This window comes from Neurospora crassa, linkage group IV (assembly GCF_000182925.2).
Source record: "Neurospora crassa OR74A linkage group IV, whole genome shotgun sequence".
Taxonomy (NCBI): Eukaryota; Fungi; Ascomycota; class Sordariomycetes; order Sordariales; family Sordariaceae; genus Neurospora; species Neurospora crassa.
The window spans coordinates 5,315,136-5,332,259 of NC_026504.1; positions in this window are offsets into that span (position 1 = coordinate 5,315,136).

Genomic DNA, 17,124 nt, shown 5'->3' on the forward strand with positions numbered 1-17,124 from the left:
TTCGATAATTGGCTACTTTTGGCCTAATGCGAGAGAAAAAGATAGTAATATAAGAGGTAATTATTTCTAATTAAAAAATAAAATTTATATTATATCCTTATACCTCTTTATTGAATTTATTAGAAATAATGCTATTAACGATGATTTTAAAGTAAATACCCTTCGAAAGAATTTCTATTAGTTGTTTATAGGCGGAGCGAAAGTATAGTATATAAATTAATTTAATATAAAGATTCGTATAGTAATGAAATAAAATTTTAAAAGTTAGTATATTACTATTCTAATACGTTGGAAGATGCTCCGCGCTTAAGTATTGGCGAAACTCGATGCGTTAGAATATTCGTACGAGGATTATTATACTAGTAAATTACCCCGCAATATAGCTATAGAAGTTATTTGATATTCTAAAGAGCTTGGTGAAAAGGATAAAGGTATTTATATAGCCCGTATTTACAATTGCCTATACCTAGGCTTAAAAAATTTAATTATTAAATTAGTAGACGATATAACCCTAAATAAATAGTTTACCTACTTAAACCGTCGGGCGGAAACCTATTAATTTAAAATTATCGACAATTTGGGCGGGTATAGTAATACCTTTAATAAACGTATACTGAGGGTAGAATTTAATGGTAAGCTCCTGAATATTAAAGTTATTAAGGCCGCTAATTTTATAGATAACGAGGAAAGTATTAAAGAAGCTGATATAGACGCCGCCCTATAGGGACAGGACGATAAATAGCGTAGATACCGCGCTTTATCCTTTAATTATCTTTATTAAAATTCGTCCTCTACCCTTAGTAATTCGTTTAATAAGTACTATAGTAAATTATTATTATTATATCGCGGATTATTATTTAGTAAGTATAAAAGTAGTTTATTATTATATTGAGGAGGTTTATATAGATACTATAGTTTATCGAAAAATAGATATTAAGGACTATTTTGTAGGTATAATAATATATTATTTGGTTAGCGTAGTGATTTATTTAGCTAAAGATGGCGTTGGTAGAATTGTTTGTATTAATGTATTTATTGGTAATACGTTAAATTTGGCTTACCCTATAATAGTATTTATATTATTAAGGATAAATGTTAGACGTATATAAGAATGGATAAACCTAATTTTGAGGGAGAACGTTTTAAAGGCTAAGGCTTCGAAGAGGTTAATTAGAATTATAGTTTAGGGGAGGAGGAAGTATTTTTGGCCGTTGAACTGTCGTTGGACAATATATTAATAAGTATCCCTATTACTACTAGCTTTAGATCTAATATTAATTACGGTTCTGCCTACCTATTATTGTACGACGATGTAAGTCGCTAAACGTATAGAAAGTATAACGAAGTCTTTCTTATACGCAGTGAAATATTTATTTATATTTATATTAATTTATATACCGAACTTAAATTATTAGGTTCGGGACTATTAATTAATTAATTTAGTTAGGTACCTCCGTAAAGGCTAAACTACGGCTTAATAGGCTTTACTATGGATAGTATTAAATATAATAAGATAGCTAAAGCTTTTAGAATTGCGGAGTACGCCGATTAAGGACTATTGAATCTTTTAAGTAACTTTATATAGTACGGCTACTTTTAAATAAATGTCTGCTTCGAATTAGAAGGCGACGAATATTCTGTTTATATAAATACCGGCTATTTAAGTATTTTGGTCGACGAATAATAGATTTCTAAAAGTCTAAATATATAATTCGATAATTCCGAAACGAAATTATTTAACATTGTCGGCGGCTGTATTATCTTTATTAAACGAACTACATTCAACCTCTTTATTAAAGGCGCTATCGACGATTATCCAATTTAATAAACTTTTAAATTAATAGTATAGGTTACTAAAGGACTAGCCGCTAGGTTACTACTAGGAATATAATAGACCCAGTTAAATTAAGTAATTATTAATTTATTGAAGAATACTATATATATCCTAATTTATAGTAATATAGTTGTATTAACTAGTTGTACCGCTAAACCAATTCGTTGAAGGGTATTAGCGACGTGTAATATAGTTATTCTACTACACTATAAGCGTTTTATTCCTATAAACTTTGTATATATCGCCGACAAATCACCCGCTGGCGTTCTTAAGGAATATATTTTCGAAACTAGGTACCTATATACTCGAAATTACCTCCTCAATCCTAAAACCCCTAAATTCGTTAACGTTGTTAATACTATAAATAAACTAATACGAATTTATTATTTCTAACGGATGGGTATAATTAAAGACTTCGATGGTGATGGCTATCGAACTATTTCGTATATATAAGTACAAGTATTATTGGCTGTAGTGAAAATTTAATTTAGTAAAGAATTTATATTTACTATTGAATTTAAGGAAATTATATTGACCTTCTAAATAACTATTATACCCTAGGAAGTAACCGACGATAAGACCGACGACGTCTATAATTATAAACTAACCGAGGAGGATGCGTTGAAGTTCCTTCGCGAATTATCGAAACGAAGTCTATTCCTTAGTATAGGTAAAGACGAAGATATTCTAGAGATTGAATCTATTTATAGTATTAAAATATATAATTGCGATCCTATATATGTGTAATGTATTAAAGTTCTAATAGATAAATACGATGTATATAATAGGCGTAGTATTATTAAAATAAACGAGGAAGATATGCTTCGCGTCGATCTTATTGAAAATTGGTATAAATAGAAAGTTATATTTAGGCTATATTAATTTGGAGTTTAAGACCGCTAACTCCTCGACGAAACGCTTGACGGGATATATAGAGATGGTAAATTCGAGTGGATGTATTAAGTAATACTATTCGGCTGCCTATATTTTGTAGTGTAGTATACTGTTGATAGAGTTCGGAAAGGTTGCGTTGTTATCGACCTCCGACTATTAAACCGTATAACTATTGGTAATTTGTACCTACTATTAACCTAAGATTTAATTATTACTAGAATAAGGGGTAAGAACTTTACTAATTATTTCAACGGTTTTGCGTTCTTCTACTAAATTAGCGTTTATCTACTATATTAAGATCGAATAATATTAATTAGCCTAAGGGGTTTGGAATAATCTAATATCGTTTTAATAGGTTATAAAAATTTTCTAACCTATATATAACGTTTTATTAATTAAAAGTTATACTCCTATTACGCTTTTATAGCCGGTTATATTAATAATATTATAGTATTTAACGATATAGCCGAAGACTATTTGAAGTACTTTGAAATTATTTTGAAGCTCTTTAAGGATATTAACCTCAATATTACACTAAAAAAATCCTTCATCGCCTACCTATCTATTTGATTACTAGGTTATTGCGTAGACGGCCTAGGTATAGCTACTACGACGGATTGTATTACTACTATATAGAATATTTAATAACCGACTAATTTAGTATTATTAGAATATTATATCGGATTAGCTAATTTTCTAAAATAGTTCATCCCTTAGTTCGCTTAAAAAATTAGTCCCTTAGAGGAAAGGAAAGCTAAGTTTATTGAATCTAGTAAGAAGGATGGTAAGATGCTAGAGAAAAAATCCCTAGTAGTGAGGAAGATATTTACTACCTCTTTAAGTTTTACGCCTATAGACTTCGAAAAGCAAGTATTCGCCATCCTATAAAATTAATTAATAAAAGAGATAGTAGTCTTCTATTACTACCCGAATCGAACTACATTCTTTAAAATCGATATTTCGAAGAGATGGGGCTTTAGTATTATAGTTTTTTATATTGAGGGTAACTATTAGGACGGTAAATCTATTTCTATTTATAAAATTTAACTTATCCTCTTTTATAGTAAATGGTTGTCTACTGCCGAAAGGAATTATTGGCCAATAGAATTAGAGACTGCCTACTTTGTATAAGTATATTGATCCCTCCGTTAATTAGTTTAGTTATATACCAAACCTATTATTGTATTGACGGACTATTACGCCTTTATTAGTATAATTAAATAGACCAACTTAAATACTACTAATTTTATAAAATTAAATTCGAAATTAATCGTCGCTTCTATATACTTATTCCAATTCAACCTCAACGTTCGGCATATCCTAGGAAAAGTTAATATCGTACTAGATGCCTTATTTAGATTCCCCAGTGCCGAAATTGAGCCGCATCCGGAAACTAATAAATTGGATAATATTTAGAAAAATACAGCATATATAATATACGTCCAAATAGACGACGTTACAAAATCGAAATTCATCGACAACTACAGAAAAGATAGGTACTATACTACGGTAGTACGAAAATTGAAAGAATATAATAAACGTAGTATAAAATTGGGCTTCAACGCCAATAAGCGGTTCCCCTTCCGGATGAAAGATGGATTGCTATATTATTTCCTCCGTATAGGAAAATTAAGGCTATACGTACTTAATAATACCCTATAAAACATCTTTATACTAGCCTACAATAAATACTATTACTTCAGTCCGGTAAGAATAATATAAGAATTCGAAGGACTGAATTTCCTACGTATAATAAAGACTTTGAGGCAATACGTGAACTATTATTTATAATACTTAAAATCTAAGACCGACCGGAAAGCTACTTCTAAATAGATAAAACCTATTAAACCCCAACCGGTACCCTTCTATATAATCTATATAGACTTTATTATAAGACTCCCTAACTAAACGAATTAATTAATAGTCTAAGGTGGGGAGTACTACAATATATTAATAATTATTATATATAATTTTAATAAAAAGACTATTTTAATTCTAGGTTATATAAATTATATTATAAAATAATAGGTTGAATGCTTAATAACTATATTCCTATTATACGATTAGGGATTATTCTACGTTTCGATTACCGACCGGGATATAAAATTCCTATCCGCCGTATAGAAGGAGGTATTCTTTAAGTTTAATACGATGATCGCTTATATTACGGCGTAGAATTTAAAGTCTAATAGATAAGTCGAATAATATAATTAGGAAGTAGAATTGGCTATATGCTACTATATTGCAAAAAACCCCAAAATTCCCTAACTAAATATCCTCCTAGCCTTATAGTATAACCTTAATAATAACTTATTAATACTATTAGGCCGTATACCTAATAAAATTATAATAGGATTTAAATTTAATATAATATTAGATTTATTTAAACCCGACAATAAAACCGATAACCTAGAGGTTATTAGGCAATTATATAATTGCGAAGTAGTCGAAGCTATCGATTAGGCTGCAATAAAATACAAATTATTATTCGATAAAGGCTACCACCTACTATAATTTACTAAAAGCGATAAAGTTATATTATAATTCTATAAAGGCTACATTCAACCCGGAATTAAATTATAAAAATATACTAATTAATAGGCTAGACTATTTAAAATTAAACGGAAAATCGATAATTTCGCATACGAATTCGAACTACCGCTAGTATAGAAAATTTATCCTATTATTTCAATTAACTACTTAAAAGAATATCCCTACAATAAAAATCTATTTTAATATAAGGAATAACCGGGCCAGCGTATTATTATAGAAGGCGATATTAACGATTAGTAGTTATATAAAGTTAAAAAAATTATAGATTGTAAAATATTATAGTACGGCGGTAAACTATTAATTAAATATTAGGTAAAATATAAGGGATATAGTATAGAATACAATAAATAGTACTTATAAGGTAGTTTATATATTAATAGTTTAATAGAAAACGCTTAGGAATTCGTTTATAATTATAAGCGACTTTATCCTATCTACCCTGAATTACTCGTATATATAAGTAAATTAGCAACGAATAAAACTATAGTAATTAAGGTCGACTGTATCCCTAAATTAAATATTATTATTACTATCCTAATAAAACGTAAATAAAATAAAACGCTACTAACTTCGAACGTAGTGTTATTTATAGTACCGGCTGAAACCCTATCGATAACGAAATTTATTAAAAAGTACATCTCTAATATAAAAGCCTTCTTATCCCCGGCTCAACTATTATTACAACTATTACCTATTATACTATCGTTCCCTAAACAACTATTATTACTACTACTAACTCCTATACTATTGCCTAATAAATAAGAATTACCGTCGCCAAATAAACCTTAAATTAATTTACAAGGAATTCGGTACCCCCTTACTTTACCGCTACTACTAACCCTTATACTACCGCCAAACGAACGTTAGATTAACTTATAGACTATTTATTAAATATAATCGTTTATAATAGATATTAATAATAACTAATATAGAGTAATAATTATATATTTAATTAACGTATAAAAATAAGCGGGATTATAGTAGCTTTAGCTACTATCGAAGAAACGAACCGGTAAACCCTAAACCGAACGGGCTGATAATAATTTATTACTTACTATTTAAAAAATTATCTTTAATTACCTACCTACGGGGGAGATAGTTATAATAATAGATATACTTATAAACTACGGTATTTATAAACGGATATTTAATAATAATTATTATAACTATAATTGTAATACACTTAAAGTTATTACGATTATTAGAGGTATTAATTTGTAAAAAGGGATTAACAACGCAATTATCCAAAATAGTACTAAACTATTGAACTATATTATTATTAAAGTAGCTTACTTTACAATACTCGTATTAAATTACAATATAATAGAATAACTTAGTAATTTAGAAACCGCTAATTTAATATTAATAATTAAGGTTAATTAGTATTATACTTACAACGGTAATAAGTTTATTATCTTAATATATTAGGATAACAATATAGTACCTCCGGTATAATATAAAATAAAAGAAATATTCGATTTTATTATTAATAAGGCTATCTATATATTTAATATAAATAAACTAGTAAATATATAGACTATCGCCCGTAAATAATTGAAATTAAAAGTATATAGTATTATAACTGTTTATTTAAAGAATATAGGGTTAATCGATATATAATACACAACTATTATTAAAGCGCACTATAACTAGTAATTCGCCTACCCTAAAGGTCCGGCCGATCTAACGAATTCGAACGCTCCCAATCCACCCGAACTAGCCGCCCCCGCCCCTACCCCGACCGTTATAGAGCAAATCGCCCTTATACTAACTATTAAAGAACTTAAAGTCCCTACAACCCTTAATTTTATTAAATAAATTACAATTAGTACTATTTAACCAATAACTGCTATTTAACCAATAGCCGCCATTTAACTAATAGCCTTAAACAACATCGCTAATCTAGTAGTAACCAAACGTATAACCAATACGATCAATAATAGCCTAGCTAAAAGATGGAAATTTCGAGATATACTTTAGGCCGAATTAGACGAATTCCAATATATTTACTACAAATTATATAAAGAATAAGAAAGATAATATAAAATCTTAGAAAATTAATACAATAATTACCATAAATTGAATAACGACTATATTAACTTACGCAACGAATATAATAATCTCTAATATAAATTCGAATATACAATTAGGGAGTTCGAATAAATTATAAATAAAATAAAAAATATAACCTACTACTCTAAAAAAGTACTTAAAATTATTAGGAATCTGCCTAAGGACGAGGCCGCGGACGTATTTAATTACTAGAATAATATTAATACAACTATTAATCGAAGATTCAAACCCGGTATAGCAACCGATCCTTTATTTAAAATATAGTATATAACTCAAATCGTATAGGACAATTTAATATTCAACAATACTACTAAAATAATAGGTTTACCCGACGGTAATAAATACCCGTACATTATAAAAATACAGGCCGGGCAACGATACGCCTTCGTAAAATCTAGACTTTAGATAGGCTTCAAGAAATAGATTATTAAATCCGTAACGCCTATTACTAAACCGACTACCGCCTAAATACTTATTGCTTAAGTACTTATCGCTAAACTAACCGTCCTAAAACCTATTAAAATCCACTCCTCAAATAGCTAGAATATAACGACGGATAATAACTAAAAATATACTAAAAGCAATTATTATAAAACACTACGTAAATTATTCTATCCCAAAGGATAATAATAGCACGGCTTTTAATTATAAAATCGTTAATTATTTTTTCTTTTTCTTTTATTTTTAGATAATACTATTCGTCAATAGCTTTTCTATAAAGGATAACTATTATCCGGAATAACGATATTCGAATATTATAATAAATATAATTTTATTTCTTCCTATTTTCCTTTTTAATAAGTATAATCTTTTATATACGAACTTTCCTTCCTTATTTTAGGGCTTTTATCTATAAGCTACTATACTTAACATTATTATTAAGCAAATTAAAAGGGCATCATCAACCGATAATTGTATAGAATATAGAATAATACAAATAATTTTCCCTTTTTACTCTACGCCGCAAATTCCAATTATCCTTCTTACGGTTATACTAAGACCACCCACCTTCATATATTTATAAATGATCGGGACGATTATTATTATAGAGGGGGCATTGTAAGAGGAGTAGTCGGATGGCAGTTAGGACGACTATTAAACCGGTAGGCAAGCCTAATAGGGCATCCAACTACCTGCACAGCACAGAGGTATAAAACCCGATGCTACGAACCTCTACGTAGCAGTTAAATTTCAGACCAGACAATAGAATTAGATCATTTGAAGACCATTGCATCCATCGCGCCGTTCGTCTTACAGCTTGTAATATTACCCCCTTCTAAAATAAAGTTCCTTCCTAGAAAAATTTATTATTATTAATAAAGTGGACCTTCCCGAGCTTCCCGTAGTTGTGTCCAATTAAATGCTAGTAAAATTTCTTACTAAGACGGGAAGGTGCTTAGTGCCCGCCGGTGCTTCAATTCCCGCTTAGGGGTAGATTACTAGCTAAAATATTACTAAATCCGACCTTCTTACTATAAGAGCTATTATTACCCTTAACAATCTATTTGTACGCTAGAAACTAGCTTAATCGTCGTATATAGAGAACCTTAATAATTCCTACTATTATTAGTCCTATTAGGGGTACTATAGGGATATTTATAGTATAGCGGTTTGCGGGGACGCCCGTAGTTATTATTGGTATAAATTTAGAGAGTTCGTGCGTTTAACTCCCTATTTGTACCTTCTTTTTTCTTTAAACATTTAATTATTATATTACTAACGTTCTTAGATCCCTTTCATCTTCCAATTTTTTAGTATTAATTACGTATGGGCTATTCCAGGGAAATAAGAAATATAAGACTACTATAAAATATACTATTTCTTAGTACTATTAACGGTTACTTTGTAAAAGGGTGTACTATAAGGTATTCGATTAAGGTACACAGAATAAATCGAATTGAACTCCTTTCTTTTTACTATTATTTAGTTTTATACTTCCTCTTGCGTACCGGTTGTCTCCTATTCGTACCATTAATAGAAATATTATTTATTATTTAGTTTCGCACTTCTTCTTACTTATTTATTATTTGCCGTTAGAGCCGCCGTAGCGGGGACGGTATTGTAAATCTTATCCTCCGAGAGTGTCCTTATCTTTTACTATATTTTCTAACCCTTCTTAAAATTCGGGTATAGAGGACCGAATTCTAGGTATTAATTGTGAAGTTCCTATACCAACTCTTAATAGTTATCGAAGTTCTTAGCTAGTTACTAGTCTAGTAGATAATATAATTACTTTATTAAATACTTCTAAGAACTATTAATCTTCTAGTAGTCTAATAATTCTTCGAACTCCCAACGTCTATCTTCCTCGAAATCGTTTATCCTAATAACAACTATACCTTTATTTATTTTAACATCTATTATTAACTCTCTTTAGCTAGGGAATCCTTTAATATAAGGTTTAACCCAAGATACATTAATAATGTAAGTAACTTTTATATTCTAGGGCAAAGCCAGCTCTACTATATACGAGCTAGCCTTTATAACGCAGAAAGGTCCTTCAAACTAGGGTGCCAGTTTATTATACGGTTGTCCTATAGTATAGTTACTTATATTAAGTATTACTTCGTTACTAACTTTATATTTAAGTATATTTATGTACTTCTTATTTATTATTGCTTTATACTATTCTTAAACTTATAGGGAGGATGTTTTAACAAAGTCCCAAACTTCTTTAAAGTATACTACTAATTAATTAGCATTAAAAATTTACTTTCGTTATATATCTATAACGTTAAGGGGTAAGGGTATAGTCGGTTCCGTACCTATACAAAAATAAAAATTATAATTAATAAAGAATAGGGTAACGCCTATTAATACCGATTTAAGGTTATTTCTTTAGAATTCGGCGAAAGGTAGCTAATTAACCTAATCGTCCTATATCTAATTAATAAAAGTACATAAATATTACTCTATTTTAGCGTTAATCCTCTTAATTTAACCGTTCGTTTCCTTATAATATAAGGTTGAGAGTTTTAATTTAATACCTAATCTTTATAATAAATGCTTTTAGAAGGCTAATACGAATTAAATTCCCCTATTAAATATAATAGTATCCGGGAAGCTATAGAACATATAAATACAATCGATAAACTTCTCTACTAACTCCTCCGTAAATAATCCTTCTACCGGAATAAAATACCGCATTTTTATAAGCCTATTTACTACTACTAGTACATACTCGTATTTAACGCCCCTACCCACTTTTTTTAATTTAGGGAATAGAATTACATAGTCAATAGAGATGTTTCGCTAAAGAGTATAAAGGATTAGTAATAACTTTAGGAATCCTACCGGCAATATTTTAGTAGCCTTAATTTTACTATAGGGAATATATACCCTATAGTAAGTATTTACCGCAATAATTATTCCCAATTAGAAATACCAGTATATTAGTACTATTATCTTATCTTTACCCGGGTATCCTCCCTATACTAATAAATAAATACAGTAAATCAACTCCAACTAGACCTTCTCGTTATTTAGCGGAATAATTAGCTTATCGCAAAATATTACCCTATTATTAATTATATAATATTCGGCAAAGGGAATCTTTAACTTTTTTTTAAAGTGCTTTAACTAAGTAGTCCTAAATCGAATAATATTATAAATATCGCCTATTATTAAGGAGTTAGTATATACCCGGTCCACTAAGTTATCTATATAAATACCCAATTTATTATTATCCTTTACAAGGCTATCTTTTAATATATAAATTACTAGAAGTGCCCCTTCGTCGGATATTACATTTATTATAAAGTTATTACCTTTAATATCTATTAGGTAGTTGTTTTTAAAGGAGTTTTTATTAAAGCGGTCGGGATTTATAAATAATTTCTTCCTAATTTTTAATCTATTATCTATTTCGTCCCTAAGAATATATTCAGGTTTGCGGCTAAGGGCATCAGGCTTTACGTTCATTAATCCTAAACAATACTTAATTATAAAGTTAAACCGTAATAGGAATTCTAACTATCTTATATACTTAAGCGTAAGCTTCTTCGTAGTATCGAAGGTTTTTAAATTTTTATAATTTATAATAATCTCGAAGGGTTATATAGCTCCTTCTAATTCTAGTCTCTACTCCTTTAGCGCTTTAATAATTATTAATAGTTCTTTATTATATATATTATAATTATACTCTACTATAGAGTATTTTGTAGAGAAGTAAGCGACGGGATATAGCTCGCCGTTATATATTTAGGAGAGCGTACCCTCTAATAACTAGTTTAAAGCATTAATTTCGATAATTATAGGCTTCTCCTAATCGTAGATCTTTAATACTAGTATAAATGTGAACGTTGTCTTTAGGGCTTTAAAAGTAATATTATATTCTTTTTCCCACTTCCAGTCGACTGTCTTCTTTATAAGTTCATATAGTAGTTTCGCTATATAGGAGAAGCCAGCGATAAACCTTCTATAGAAGTTCGTAAATCCTAGGAAACGCTATAGTTGGCGCTTATTCGTTAGTACTTCCTAATAGGTAACAGCTTTTACTTTCTTAGGATTTATTTTAATACCTCCTAGAGTAATAATTAGGCTTAGGTATTTAATTCTTTATATATAGAATTTATATTTATTAATATTAATTTGAAGCCCCGTATTAATTAATTACTAGAGTACTTCCCGTATATACTTAACGTATTCTTTATAAGTCTCTAAGAAAATAAGTATATTATTAAAGTAAATAGTTATATAAATATTAAAGATATTGTATAATACATTATTAATAAAGTTTTAAAAAGAGGCCGGTGTTTCCAATAACCCGAATAGATATACTAATAATTCGTAGAGGCTAAACCTTATAATAAATACTATTAATTATTCGTATCCCTCTACTATATATAGTTAATTAAAGGCCGCAATAATATTAACCTTCGTAAACTACCTTGCTTTATAAATAGTATTAAGTATCTCCTTAATTAATAATAGTAGGTACTTATTTTTTAGGGAAATATTATTAATACCTCTATAATTAATATAGATTCTTACACCGCCGCCTAACTTTCTTACCAATAGTATAAGGGAGGCAACATCCGAGGTCGAGGGCCGGATAAATCCCTTTACTAAATTGTTATTTAATTATTATTTAATAATTTTCAATTCTTAAGGAAATATAGGTCTCGCTCTAAAGTAGGGTAATAACTCTATTCCAAGTTTTAATTCGATTTTATAATCGTATAAATAATATTCTAGGATCACCTTAATATCTATAGGGTTTACAATATAGGATAAATCCTTATACTTGTTTAGGAAATAGGCTTTTATTTATTCTATTATATATTTTAATTTAATTAACTTCTCTATAAACTTCTAAACGTCTTCCTCCGTAATACCGTAGATTCTATCGATTTCGGTTAATAGTATAAATTTCCTATTTTTAGAGAGAAGCGGCGTCTCTTCTATTCCTAATTTATAGATGCAGTTAATAAAATCTTTAGCCTCCTCTTTTAGTTGGAGGGATTGTTTACTAGTATTTTCTCCTGCAACTTCTTTTTTATAGAGGTTAATAAAATCGTATACCTTAGTATTTTTAAAGTATTATTTATAGGGTTCTCCCTTACCTTATATAATATCCTTCTAAGTTTTTTCTAATAAAGCTAGTATTAAAACGGGCTCCTTCTTCTCCTTCTAGGCTTCCTAGAATTTTACTTATATAATAGAATTTATTTAGGTCTTCTATAGCCTTATATTAAATATAAAGGTCCTTGTATTAACGATTTTAAAGTCCAATAAATCTAACGCCGCTATATAAACTATAGGTTTAAAAGGTTTAAATATAGTACATCTAACTCTCTCTAATTAAAGTATAGTCTAGACCCTCTATCCGCCGACGATTTTGATTCGCATCCTTATTTTCTTTAATGTTGGCTTCCTTTTTAGTTTAAATAGTTCTTCGAATTTACTTATGTAGTTTAATAGTAATAGGGCTTTTAATATTACAATTTAATTTCCCTTAGGGGCTTTTATAATATTAATTGCCCAATTAGAAAGGCCCTCGTCCTCCTCATTTTCCTCTAGTCCCCCCTTAAATTCATCCTTAGAATTATAATATTCGTCTTCGAATTCTTCTATCCCTTAGGTATCCTCTAGAAATACTACTACCTCTAGGGGTTAATTAATATATATTCCTATATATCCAACGTTTTAAATAACTTTATTAGCTACCTAATTGATATTTGGGTTATAGAATTGCAACTATAGCTATCCTAAAATAATCGGGTAATTTATTACTAAGTTAGTTATAAAGAAGCGAATAACTTCTTTGTAATTATTAATATATATAGTAATTTCAATATATTGGTTTACCTATTCCTTAAAAATACTATTTACTAAATATAATAGTCTTAATTTCTCTAATATTTTAAATTCTAAGTATACCTTCTCTACGAATAAGCAATTTATAAAGGCTTTACTTAAATATCCGGAGTCGATAAGTAATACGTATTCCTCTTTATTACTACGCTAGGGATACTAAATATATATAGAAAGGAGGGTTGTATTCTATTTATAGAGTTCTAAATTACTTAATTTAAATAATTCTATCCTCTAATAGCTAATAGTATAAATATTAAATTTATTTATCCCTACCCTTCCTTTTCATATCCCTAAATACTCTAGAGCGCGATTTAACCCTAGGGTTTTCTATTTCCCTACTAGGTAAGAGCCGCGGTTATAGCGGCTACCGGGGTTTAAACTAGAATTATTAGAATTACTAATACTGGGTTGGCCGTACTTATTATAGTATAATTAGTAACTAATACGCCGGTATTAGTTCTTTAGTGCATAGTAATACTTAAATTTGAATAGTTAGGTTACTTGCTTTGGGTACTATAATTAGTATTACTTCTATAATCCTTAACTAGGTACCGTCCTTTACCGCAATTTATATAATTGCCCTTATTATAGCACTTTTAAAGGATATTTCTATAAATTTTTATAAACTTCGCACAATTAATATCTATAGCGTCGGGATCTTTCTATCTATTATTATTACTATAACTGCTACTATTTCTACTACCGTTACTATTATTACTATTACCGCCGCTACCTATAATAGCTTAAATAGTATTATTATATAGTAACGCCCTAGTATACGCTTTGGTAATATTATGGAAAAGGGCCGACTATCCTTTCTAATCGTTACATTCTAATTGGATAGAGTAGTATAAGATTGAGTTGGCTAAGGACTTAGATACCTTCTAATACAATAAACGAACCTTAGTAACCGCATTATAATTGTAGTAGTTTACTAAAGAAACGAATCTAACTTCGAAGTCTTTATAGTTCGAATATTTCCTAGCCTGTTTGAAGTTCAGCAGTTCCTTCTCTACAACGGCTACTAAATCTCCCTACTTATACTATTTGTTTAAATATATTAAGAATTCCTCACCCGTCTGCTACTTCTAGTAGATTAAATAGTACGGGTTATTTAAAATAAATTAATAATATTCGTTAATATTAACTTTAACCTCGCTACTAAGGTAAACTATAGTGTAAAGAAGTTTGAATAATTTATTAGGGAATTTATATCTATTTATTAATTAGCAATTACAAATAGCCGAATTCTAAACGCTATAAGCGTTGTAGCACTTAATTATATCTATCTCCTTGCTGTTAAAGTATTTGGGATCTTTATAAAGTGCTTTACAATAGTAATTACTTAAAGGGATAAGTTGGGGGATGCTACTAGGACCTCTACCGCCAAGGCCTCCTCCACCGGGAAATCCTCTACTTCTAGGTCCGCCGCCTATATTAGGGAAATTTACACCCGATTTTCTAGGGCTACTATTATTAGGACTACCGCCTATACTACTGGAATTAAAGCTAGTTCCTTTGCCCGATCCTCTAAGGCCGCTATCGCTAGGACCGCCGCCTATATTACCGGGGCTAAAGCTAATTCCTATACCTGATCCTCTAAAGCCGTTAGTAATACTACTTATATTATACGGGACCTCTTCTACGTTATCTTCGACCGTAGCTTAGAACCTAGCTATATTCTTTACTTCAATTTCCTTTAGGTTGCTCTTAATAATAAAAATAGTTTCCTTTATAAGGCGAAGGTCTTTTCGGAAAGTATTATTCTCCTTTTATACTTTAATTAACTTTTCTTATACAATTTTTATTGCGATACGGACGTTATTATACTCCTTCCTAGCCTCGTTAAATATAGTATTAACCGTATTTAATAAATCGAAGATAGTTTAATAATTAATTTCCTTACCCTTAATAATTTTAATTATATTACTCTCGTAAACTGCCTTCTCCCTCTCGGCCGTAGTTAATTTATACTCTAGGGAAGTATTGTCTTTAAGAATTTAGTTATATTAGTTTTAGAGAACCTTCAATTGGTCTATAAACTATTTCTTAATATTTTTAAATTTATTGATATAGCCGTTAATAACTCTTATTTCTTAACCGGTCTTTTTAATGTAAATTTTAGTATTACACGCGTAGTCTCTAAACTTTTCTTACTCGGCCATAATATTTTCGTTAAATAGTTTAATCTTTTTATTAAAGTAATATAAGAGCTTTATAACCTCCTTATATCCCCTAACTTATTTTGTAAAGTTAGGTAAAACCCGGAGGCTAATATTAGAATTATTATTATAAATTATAAGTAACGTATTAAATCCTTTAAATAAGGAAGGGAATATTGTAGCGAGGTCGATTTAACTACTTTAATTTTAATTATTAGATATTTTATTTATATAACGATTGGATTAATAGTTTGTTAATAACTAAAGTGGAAAAAGAAATATTCTTTACTATATTACGTAGTACAATAAATACGCCCTTATTATTCTAAGTGCTTGTTTATTATTTTGGGCCGATAATGTCGCTATTGTTAGAGTCTCCGACTTACTATTAACGATTATACAATTCGCTAAAGAGTGAATTTCGCGAGAACTACCTTACTATATTAGCCTCTATTAAGTTTGGTTCAATTGAAATTACTTATTGCGTTTTAACGCGAAGGTTAGGTATAATAAAGTGTTACAGGGCGCGAGCAAGCATTAAGGTAAGACTTTGATTGTTGTGCGAGGAATAGGAAGAGAATCCTGTGCGCGTACGAGAACTATATAGGGCACGCTTGTGCGTGGGTCCAGTATACGGACCACAGCACGTGTGCACGTGACTGCTGTACTACACTTAGACAGCTGCAGGCTGGCTACACCACTGCAGTGCAGCACCCATCTATATACAGGAATATGGCAGCAATGCCTGTGACAGTACTATATCGATAATAGTTTAAAAGATAACGTAAATATTAAAATAAACAACTGTACGACGTAGAGTATTAAAATATCGACTTTTTATACTAGTTTTGGCTAGATTTCGATATTAAACGATTGAGTTGAGTCGTGTAAAGCGATGTCAAATGGCCAGATTTGTTAAATGCGGTGTGTGTGTGTGTGCACGTACACACACCTCTTGCCAAGACTGCACAGGCGATTGAGTGTGGGAACGGTCTCCACTTTCACAATTTCCACCAAACCAACGAGCTGCTCTCACCTTGACCACTCTCAACAACCGCCAGCAGCCGAAATGAACAACATCATCATTACTCCAAATCTTCGACCCGCTCATCCAACACCAGCCGCAACGGCTGAGCATCTTACTATGTATACACGGCCGATAGGGTCCCACGTCATCTCTCGAACTCGTCTCTGTGACTCGTACCCCTCCCTCTCTGTGTGAAGATCGTGAAGGAGCCTTGGGAGATCATCATAGACCTCAACACCATCCATCCAGCTCGCCGATAGGCC